General features: G+C 37.7%; 1 protein-coding gene across 1 annotated transcript in view; it reads left to right on the top strand.

Annotated features, from left to right (window-relative positions):
• The first annotated feature begins 1,236 nt into the window (after positions 1 to 1,236).
• il34 (interleukin 34) overlaps positions 1,237 to 10,978 on the top strand; it is a 144,564-nt gene continuing 134,822 nt past the window's right edge. Inside the window, exon 1 of the mRNA XM_061722340.1 lies at positions 1,237 to 1,514. The gene's annotated coding sequence lies outside the window, so the exon portion shown is untranslated. The remainder of the gene's footprint in view (positions 1,515 to 10,978) is intronic.

The raw sequence follows: 10,978 nt of genomic DNA, 5'->3' as shown, positions 1-10,978 counted from the left end.
TTTCAAAATAAAGCTTTCGCGGATCCAAGCAACTGTTGATATGATTTCATAAACGCAGAAAAAGGCACCGTGGGACTCAGGTGGCAAGAAGGCACATGTTCTGGGCGTAAATATAAGGCGTGAATACATTTTTAAACCAAAGAAATGCAGGTTAAATGTGTAAAACTGGATTTTTTTTGTGATCAAATGTTTTTATCTTTCATGATTTTTTTATTATAAACGGTGGCATCCACAATGATGTCAAACAAACATCATACACATATTTTCACCCCCATCCAAACCCACCCCTCGGACCTAAGCATTCCATAAAAACAATTAATAATTAATAATAATAAAAACAGAAAAAAAAGATAATACAACAATAAAAAACAAACAAACAAAAAAAAGGACAAAATAAAACAAAGGCAAAACATAATAATATCAAAAACTGGACAAGGATAGCTGCAACAAGGTAGTCTATATCATTTTTAAATACATCTTTAATTTGATCTGCTGCCATATACCAAAATAAAATATGTTGTTGTTTTGCTTTATGGATTGGGGCTGTAGATATTTCCAGATAGATGATATCAAGAAAAGTCAAACACCAATGGGAGATGTTAAGAGTGTGTGGTGGTTTTCATCTTACTGCAATTATCTTTTTTGCTGCCAGCAAGCCAGATTCGTTTTTTACATAGTGAAGCATTGATTGTGGATACATTATTTAAAACAAGTGTTTGAGGGGGTTACTGGAATATTCTGTACTGTTATCGAGGATAATGCAGTTGCAACCTGTTGTAAAACCTGATTTTAATGCTGATGCCCTGTTAGATTTTAAGGAATTAAAAAAAAAAAAACATTGGCAATTATAGGTAGATTCACTGTTAGAATTGTCATAAAACATCATAAGGCATCTGAAACATATCAAGAACTTTCTAAAGGACCAGTAGGAACTTTTACTAAAAAAACCCAAACTATTACTTTTACTTTCTAAGAACGTACTTATCCAGATCAGGGCTGGCTGGTGGTTGTGGAGGGGGCGGGCTGTGTGTGTGTGTGTGTGTGTGTGTGTGTGTGTGTGTGTGTGTGTGTGTGTGTGTGTGTGTGTGTGTGTGTGTGTGTGTGTGTGTGTGTGTGTGTGTGTGTGTGTGTGTGTGTGTGTGTGTGTGTGTCATCATGCTGACAGGCTCACAGCGACTCCCCCTTTTATTTTGAAAGCGGCCTGTATTTATGTCGCAGTCTTGCATTGACTGCAGAAGCTGCAGGCTGTCCCGCTGCGCGCCCGGAGGCACACGCACACTTTACTGCTCCATGGATGGTCGGAACCTTTAACCAACTTCCTCAAATGACCTTTATTGCCAAGTTTGTGAATGGATTGTTATCGATTTGCCTTTTTATGTCGGATTCAGTGCTGAGGCCACGTTTTTTTGAGACTTTTACGCATCCTGGGAACTCGGGCCAAAGGGACGCTGGAGGTGTTGTTGGCGTACCTGTGTGTAAATACAGCTATTCTTTTGGGAGGACGCTTTTAAAAGGTGAGGACTTTTTCTTAGAGAAAGAAAATACACGTAGATGTGTGTGTGTGTGTGTGTGTGTGTGTGTGTGTATGATTGTAGGTCGTTTCTCGGGGCGCGCAGGTGTGCTTTTACCGTCTCCGCGTTGTGTGCGCATTTTGTAGCCTGATCTCTGTGACACTTTCACTTTTGTCTGGCATTTTAGTCTGGCATGCTTGGAAGCGGATTGCTTAATAAGTGCAGGAGGGGTGTGTCAGGTACAGGTATGCTGGCGGAGTCTCAGAGCTGCTCAGCCGGCACAGTCACAAACTCTATCTATCTATCTATTAGGGCTGGGCGATTTTGGACAAAAATAAAATCCCGATTTTTTTGTCTGAAAAGTCGATTTTCGATTTCGAATTTTTTGGTAAAACTACAAAAGACAATGGAATAAATTGTTTCAAATATTTTATCTTTATTTTTAAAGGAAAATAGCAAACAAATTTCCCTATTGGGAATGAAGTGCAATTGAGAGATACTGTAAATCCTCCTTGAGTTTAGTAAAGTGACAACATTTACAATTTTCTTGACCAAACAAAGATGACTAGACGGGCTATGTCTGTAATGCAGCCAGCTGCAAAAAAGGAAAATCGATTTTCCGATTTTCCTTTTTTTAACATCGATTGTGATTAATAAATCCGATTTAGATTTAAAATCGATTAATCGCACAGCCCTACTATCTATCTATCTATCTATCTATCTATCTATCTATCTATCTATCTATCTATCTATCTATCTATCTATCTATCTATCTATCTATCTATCTATCTGAGGTGTATAAAGTACTTGAAAAAAGTAACTAAGTAAAAGTAGAAATACCATAACTGAAAAAGACTTTGGTAAAAGTTAAAGTCACCCATAAGAAAATAACTTGAGTAAAAGTCTTAAAGTAGCTCACATTAAATGTACTTAAGTATCAAAAGTATCTTGTGAAAAAATATACTCAAGTATCAAAAGTAAAAGCAACACAACCAAAAATGATCCTTCCCTTGTTTCTTCTATTTTACTTTCAGGTGAAAGAAATGTGGTATAGAATACAACACAAAAAATAAACTGTCTTTCTTGCAAAATGTAATTCTTTGATTATTTTAAATGTAGCGAAGTAAAAGTAAAAGCCCTGATTAAAAAAAAAAAAAAACGCAAGTAAAGTACAAATCCTCAAAAAAACTACTTGAGTAGTGTAACGAAGTACATCTACTTGGTTACTATACACCTCTGATATGTATATAATATTCTCCGTGGTTAAAGGTCAGAGAGCGACTGCAGTTCCCCCAGCGAGTCCGTCTGACGCAGCATTCCGTTGTAATGTATTTGGTCGACGGCTGGGGGGGATAGATGGAGGATAGATGGAGGATAGATGGAGGATAGATGGGGGATAGATGGAGGATAGATGGGGGATAGATGGAGGCCGTGCGTAATGACGCCGTCCTCAGGGGGTTTGCTCATCAGGCTTTCAGGCTTTCAGTCTGCAAGACCTCCCGCTGCTGCTGAAACCCTTCCAGCAGCGCTGCCGGTCCTGCTGTTAGACCTGCTGCCGGGCCGTCCGGGCCGCCTGCAGAGACCTTTCTGTTGCTGATGTGGAATAGTTGTGTAAATTGAAGTGTAGACAAAAAATAAGTGTAAACATGAACCAGAGAGCGGACAGAACGTTGTGTGTGTGCTTTAGAACTTCCATTTTTGAGGTTTTTTTCTTTTCTTTTTTCTTTGTGTGGGTGTTATAGACCCTTACTCACGTAAGGATGAGCTTTATACACACATTGCTGCTGAATGAGACTCAGGATGTGGGTGACACATTAACCAGGGTGGGCAGCGTTCACTATGACGGTGTGTCTGCATCCGTATGTGGGATCTGACGTGAGAACAGCTGCGGTGTCTGCCTGTGTGCCCGCTCATCTGCTGATGTTTTATCAGCTCATCTGCTGATGTTTTATCAGCTCATCTGCTGATGTTTTATCAGCTCATCTGCTGATGCCTTTATCTCTCTGCAATCTGCCAGGGTTCATTTAATTGTGTTTTAATAACACTCACAAGAGTGGACACATATACACACTTTTCTAGTGTTGAATTTAAACAGTTATTACACAGTCAGAACACACAGTAATATTGAATAACTGCCAGATATTGAAAGTTGAAGTTATCTTGGGAAAAGAATGGGCAGGAGCACTGATTCTTTGCACATTTGACAATTCTACAGCCATAAAATCAAAATAAATCCAGGCGGCCTGAATGTAATTACAGTGGTAAAAGGGTTAACACTCTGTGTTGATTCATCATTTGACTTATTCATTTTCAGATGTTTTGTATAAGTGTTGTAAAAATCTCATGGTGAAGAATTTAAAATCTTGGTCTTTAGGTTTGTTTGCTGAGCAAACCATTAAATATCACTTTTTTTGCCAGGCCTGGCTTGGTGCAAAATTTGGTGACTTTTCGGGCACGTTTAGGGGGGCAAAAAGGCCCTCATTTCGTCAGAAGAAAAAAATTCCTACAGATACAATAGGGCCTTCGCACTGTCAGTGCTCGGGCCCTAACAGCAACATATTTTACTCTGAAACCCACATGTCCAGAGCATATTGCAGGTTGGAGACCCCTGTGAATCAATGTGTAGGAAAATAATGTAGGACTGGTTTAGTACTCCCTTTAGGGTTAAACAAGGTGATATTCTTTCCCCTAATCTTTTTGCTATTTATGTTAATGATTTGGCCCTTACCATTAAAGAATCAAATCTGGGTATACACATGGATGATTTTACTCTCGGGATTCTGTTGTACGCGGATGATATTGCTCTCCTAGCTGAATCGGAGGATGATTTACAGAAAATGTTGAATTTACTTATGATATGGTGTCACAAATGCAGATTATTAATAAATCAAAGTAAAACACAGATTATCCACTTCAGGAAAAAACTTACTCCAAGAAGTAATAAGAATATTAGTTTTGGGGAGGTAAGATTGGAATACACATTTACATATAAATATTTAGGATTTACTTTTGATGAATTTATGACGATGAAAGCTGGAATTAAGTTGTTGGCAGATTCAGCTGGCAGGGCGTTAGGGTCTGTGGTCAGCAAGATTAAGATATGGAAAACTCTTGGATGCTCTACCTACTCACAACTGTATGATGCCTGTGTCTCCCCCGTATTAAATTATGCCTCAGGGGTCTGGGGTTATAAGGAGTCTAAGATTGCAGATTCTATACAGAACAGAGCTGCTCGCTGTTTCTTGGGGGTTCATAAATTTGCTCCGATCTTGGCCGTTCAAGGTGACCTGGGTTGGCTTCCTGGTTCCATAAGACGTAAATGTGAGATGATTAGATTGTGGAATCGTTTACTTAATATGCCGGAAGACAGGATCAATAAGAAAGTTTTTATTTGGAGTAAATTAAATGGTTCGCCATGGGCTAAAGAAATATTTGCATTATTTGAAGAGGTTGGATTACAGTATATGTATAGGAATAACTTAACCTGTTCCATAACTTCAATTAGTGATACGTTTTTTGCTTTATTTGAGACAAAATGGTTAAATGAGATTTTGTTTAAACCCAAATTACGAACATACATCCAAATCAAGCACAATTATGGCCCTGAACCTTAAAGCAAACCTAACAAGAAATCAAAGGTCTTTAATGGCTCAGCTGAGAACAGGAATCCTTCCCTGGAATCCTTCCCTGGAATCTTGAAGCCGGTAGATTTAAAAACATTCCCGAAGATGAAAGGTTGTGTGAATTATGCGAACTTAATGAAGTGGAAAGTGAATCACATTTTTTGTTATATTGCCCTCTGTATGATGAACTGAGAACTCCATTATTTACCGAAATGTTTGTTAAAAAACCGGAAATGTTCTGGTGCTCTGACGATGATAGAATGGACGGGTTGTTTAACTTCATCTTCATCTTAACTTCACGGGTTGTTTTAAGTTGGCTCATTTTGTTTCTGAAGCCTGGAGAAAGCGTCAGGATTGTATATTTTTTTAATTGGTACAGGGTCTGTTGTCTGGCTTTCATTTGCTTTATGTTCCTTTTTCTTTTTTTTTGGTGTCTTGTAAGCCCACTCGGGCTGGGCACGTCATGTGCATGACACGTAAATAAAAAGTTCAATCAATCAATCAATCAATGTAGGAACTGAATTTTCATTGAAATACACAAAAATATATACTACAGTTGTTTTTGTGAGAGTATTTTACTTCCGCAACTGAAAAAGCTGAACCGGAAGTGACGTAGCGGCAGGGAGTGCGGTGAATTTCAACAATAGGAAAAATAATGGATCTTAATGTTAGTTGTGACACTGAAGAGGTTGTGAATGTGTATTCACACCAATATGACGGGCCACAGCCTTATAATTACGAACCCGTTAGGGCCCCCACGTTCTTTTGATTGACAGCTGAAACTCGCTTTTTAAAAGGCTGATTTATGGGTCCGCGTTACACCAACGCAGACCCTATGGCGTAGGGTACGCGGCGACGCATCGAACGCTGCGTGCGCCGCGTAACCTGCGCCGTAGGCTACGCCGTCGATTTTACGTGGAACCATAAATCAGCCTTTATTTACCGCAGCACCCGCCCGTGCTCCTGAAAGAAACTCCGAAAATAACTCCTAAAAGACGGGTGAGTACTGTTAATCTGTCTACATTTGTACTTTCTAAACAGAAAACAGGCTTATTATCTTCTCTTTTTTCTGATTAAATGCATCCGAAATAGCCGGGTATTTTTAAAACCGAATATTTACCCCCCTTTGTTTATAAAATAATTTGTATCCACATTACATCGTTGTTAAAAAAAAAAACCTTCCACACATACCGAAGATATCCATTTTCGACCACATTCATAAGCATTCCAAACCTGTAGATCATCCGTTCTTCCCCCCGTGTCCCACCACGGAGCTGTCGCGTTAAATCGACGCAGCCCTACGCCGTAGGGTACGGCGTAGGGCTGCGCGTCGCTGCGTACCCTACGGCGTAGGCTCTGCGTCGGTGTAACGCAGTAAACGGTGAACAAGAGCAGAGACCATTTATTTAATAAATAGCTTGGAGAACAGATGGTGGATCATCTGGAGTTCTGTAGTAAACAAAGGTCGCACGTTAGACGTCAGAATCAGAGCAGATTTGTTGTTGTTTTGGAGCATAATGTGACGTTCGAAAACGCAAAACTCCGGTTGTCTCTGTCTACACGCATCTACATAAACGGAGTTTTCAAAAATCTTCACTTTGTTAGTTTTTTTTAAACATTCGTTTATTTGCGTTTTCATGTGGATGACAGGTCCAAACGTAGGAAAATATCTTGGGTTTAGCAGATACCCGGCTACGTGTGTACGGGGTCTGGGCAGTCAGATGGGGCAGAGCTGTGGAGACGTCTCCCTCCCGCTGCGTCATATGACGCGGTGTTTGAAAAAAAAAAGCGTTTGTAGGAGCTTTGCTAAAATCAGCCACTTTTTCCTCTGAATACGTGCCCTTATGTCTTGTAAAAAATATTAAATCCTACATTAACTTCTCACATAGTCATTTTCACATAAGGTCAGGTATAATTTTTGAAAAAACCCTAACCTGCAATATGCTCTTTAAGCATTACAGTAACATTTGACATGATGACTGGTGATAACCAGCTGAGTGGCGCTTCACCCCTTTCATGTGGTGGATGCAATGTGATCCATCAAAAACAGAAGATCCACTTTGCCTCTATCCGGTTGGGCTGGTACTGTAGGAACTGTGTACCGTAATGTGTCTGCATCTTGCATGCCAGAGTTTTGTGTGGTTGGAAGGATGAACTGTGTTTAACTGACAATGGTTTTTCAGGCATGTTTGCAAGACTAAGCCATGATTTCTGTAAGAAAATTGTATACTTTTAATGCAGTGATGCAAAAGGGTTCCCAATATTTATTTTATTTTTTTATTTAATGTTTTATTTTTCTTGCTCAGAAATGTCCCTGATTGATTAAAACACACACGGTAATAGTAAATAACGGCAGAGGGCCAGATCCTGGAGTATCTCAGTCCAGCTCCCTTTTAACATCAATGATACAACACAAACATTTGTGCTTCAAAAAAAGCATTTTGGTAACGATTCCTTGGGTGATTTAAAAACAAAGTCCATGCTGTACTCTGCACAATACTGCCATTTCATTCAGCTATGGGAAAGAGCACTCTCTATCTTCAGACAGGACCAAAACGTTTCTGTGGATCAGAAATGCAGTGAAGCCCGTTTGGAATGACTATGTTTGGAAGAGAAAGTAGTTAACGCGTGTTGTTGCGACTGTGATTGCAGTTGGTCGTTTGATAAGAGACTGTCATGGTGAGCAGGATGTTCTCGGCTGAGCCATGAAAAAGTTTTCCAGAATAATATACAAGCAGAACGTTCTACAGAACAGTCCAGCATCCACACATTTACAGTAATAGTTAACTAAAAGCTAAAAGTTTATGAAAGCCTTCATATGACCATGAATTGTTTGGAATTATATATGTATATATTTTATATATTCATTTTGCATATCTGCACTTTTTACTTACTTGTTGTTTTTTGACTTGTTTTGCGCTGAGCACAGGAGAAGCTCTACAATTTGGTTCATTTCAATATCTGATATATATTTGATAAATATTTCGGTGACGGTGTGCACCATTGGTCTAAAGTTTTTGCTGATATTTTGAACTGAAGATCAATAATCAGACCATCAAAAGGTTATTTTTAAATGTAAAATCATGTAACAGATTTGTTTGCAGTTAACCTTCTTTGTTGGGAAGACATCTATTTAATTTTTGTTTTAACATTATGCAACCTTTTGTTTGTCTTTTTCAATCCTGTCATTGTCAATGCCAGCATTTAAATGTTTCAACATTAAACGTGCAATCTTTGCACTATTTCCAATTCATAAAGGGTTAAAATATTTGGCAAACTACTTAGAAAAAAAATTAGACACTTCTTCACAGCTTTTTGGAACCAGAATCCGAACCAAAATCGGAACCAAACATGCAGCGTGATTTAATTACAAAGCACACAGAGTTGTAGTCATTTTTGTGTGCTGAGAAACAGAGAAGGGGCGGGGGGTGAATTACAGTTTTTGGTTAATTACTTGAGTGTGATATGCAGCTCTGGAGTAAATCTTACTACAATATACCGGTATATCATAAGGGGAACCGAGATACAGTTAAGGAAAATGTGGAAAAAGATGAATTAATATATATAAACAGAATGAACAGAACAAATTAGTGAGTTATAATTCAGTTAATTTATTCTCTAAATAAGAGGAGAATATATTATGGAAAAACAGGTGAATATTACAAACTTCATTTTTGTGAATTAAATTAATTCATCATCATTATGTTCCATTACAGAAAGACAAAAATTATAAACGAGACTTACAAAGTTGTCCACTATCTTCTGGTATTGTTGTTCTTACCAGTGCTGGTATGTATTATAAATGTAAGTTAACAATTAACTGTCACCCGTGGTGACAATATACTGTACATTGTTCCTAATTTTACACACATTGTGGTTATGAAATGCAAATACTGTAGAATAATTTTATTATAATTTGATATAGGTCTTTTGTTCATTGTTGTGGTTTAAATGTTAAGACAGGAAGAAGCCTTAAAAATGTATCAAATTATTGATGAGAAACAGGGCTGGGATTAAATACATTTTCTTCTTCCCACTCCCTTTCGAGTGTTAATGAATTAATTTGAATATTGAATATTGAATGTCTACTGTTAAAGGTATTTGCTTAATCTTCTGTCGCACGCAGGTCACTTATGTTGTAAAAATGTTGTACCGCTCGAAATAGATATGAACTGAACTGAAGTTTTAAGAAGTGGCATATTTGTCAGATTATGGCTATAATTGTATCGATGAAACCTGTGTTTTCTGCATAAACATCTGAAGCATTCCTGTGTATTACTGGAGTTTAATTGTAATAGGAACATTGTCTTGACAAGATGCAGAGAGCGTTCAGTGGGTTTCTGCTCTCAATTCCTGTGAATCAGCAGAGAATATTCCATCTGACAGGGTTGGACAGAGATAAGAGATGTTATAATAGAGAAACGGTGTGCTTCATAGCAGCAATAGAGGACCAGGATCTGACGTAGGAGCTCTCGCTCAACAGGACATGTGTATATTTGATGTTTTCCTTGCTCATCCTGTGCTTTTCTGCAACTTAACTGGATATACTGTACATGCTGTGAGACGGAGGAAACAAATGACATTAGAGCACATCTGTTATTTATATTTAATTTCACAAACAACTTTCTAAAAATGTTGATACTTAATTTAGTATCAATAACTTTATGGAAACTGAGTTCAGCCACCAGTCCATCCAACACAACTTCTCTAGAAACATCACTTTCAAGTATTTCCCCAGCATGGGCTGTAAGAGACACGGATGCTGGGATTTAAGGAGGATTTAAGGAGCATTTAAGGAGGATTTAAGGAAGATTTAAGGAGGTGTTGCGCCTCTCTAACTTAATTCTTTATTTCATTCATTAAAAGAAAAACAAAACAGTTCAATATAATTACAACAAATGTCTTTCCTTGAATGAAAGGGAACTGAAAGAAGACTAAGCTTATTTTATCTGTCCCTTTTCCTAACAAATCAAATTTCAATTAATGTAATAATACATTTAAAAAAATTACAAATTACAAATTACACAATAAAAAAAACACTTTCCAATAAACGTAATTTAAAAAAGAAACAAAAAAAGAAACAAAGTTATAAAATAACACAAAATAGCTGTCGTCAAACACGGATAGTCGTATTCTTTTTGGATTCAAAGAAAAAAAATATGACAATGGTGCTAAAAAGAGAGAGAGAGAGAAAAAGGAAAACCCACCTAACTTAACAATTATGATATTTCTTCATTAAACTGGCTTTTATTATTCTTTTAAATGTAATGTTTGATTTGCATTCTTTGGCTTCTGTTCAGATTGTTCCATAAACTGATACATTTTACAGAAACACAACGTTCCATTAATTTTGTCCTGAATTTGTTTTTTTAAAGATCTCTGTTCCTTTCAAGTTATACTTATTTTCTCTTTTTTCAAATGTTTTCTGTATATTGAACAGTTTTAACTGAAGGAATAATGGATTTGAAGGATGACTATATTGTTTTCTACTAATTACTCTTATGGCTTTTTTTGTAAAATGAAAATAGACTGAATATATATTTTTGCAAGCATTTCCCCAAACTTCAATGCAACGTATCTGACTCTGTATGCCACCAAACACATCAAGTAACGCAACGCTCTTCAAGCAGGTCTAGCAGTGCAGTGTGAGACGCCTGCAGAAGCTTCAGATGGTTCAGCAAAGAATCTGCTTTACCGTCAACCTAAAAGGACTCATTGTTTTCCACTGTCCTCCCAGCGTCTGACAAAGTCAAGTCATTAATGTCGCCTGCAGAGTAACTTCTGGATTTGCAGCTGGCAGATGAATCTCAGCCATGCAGGCTTACGCTGCTTTGGAGCGTTGCG

This window comes from Cololabis saira, chromosome 5, assembly GCF_033807715.1.
Source record: "Cololabis saira isolate AMF1-May2022 chromosome 5, fColSai1.1, whole genome shotgun sequence".
In the NCBI taxonomy this organism is placed as follows: Eukaryota; Metazoa; Chordata; class Actinopteri; order Beloniformes; family Belonidae; genus Cololabis; species Cololabis saira.
Note: the sequence above shows the minus strand (reverse complement) of the source record. Positions and strands in the feature narration are given on the sequence as shown.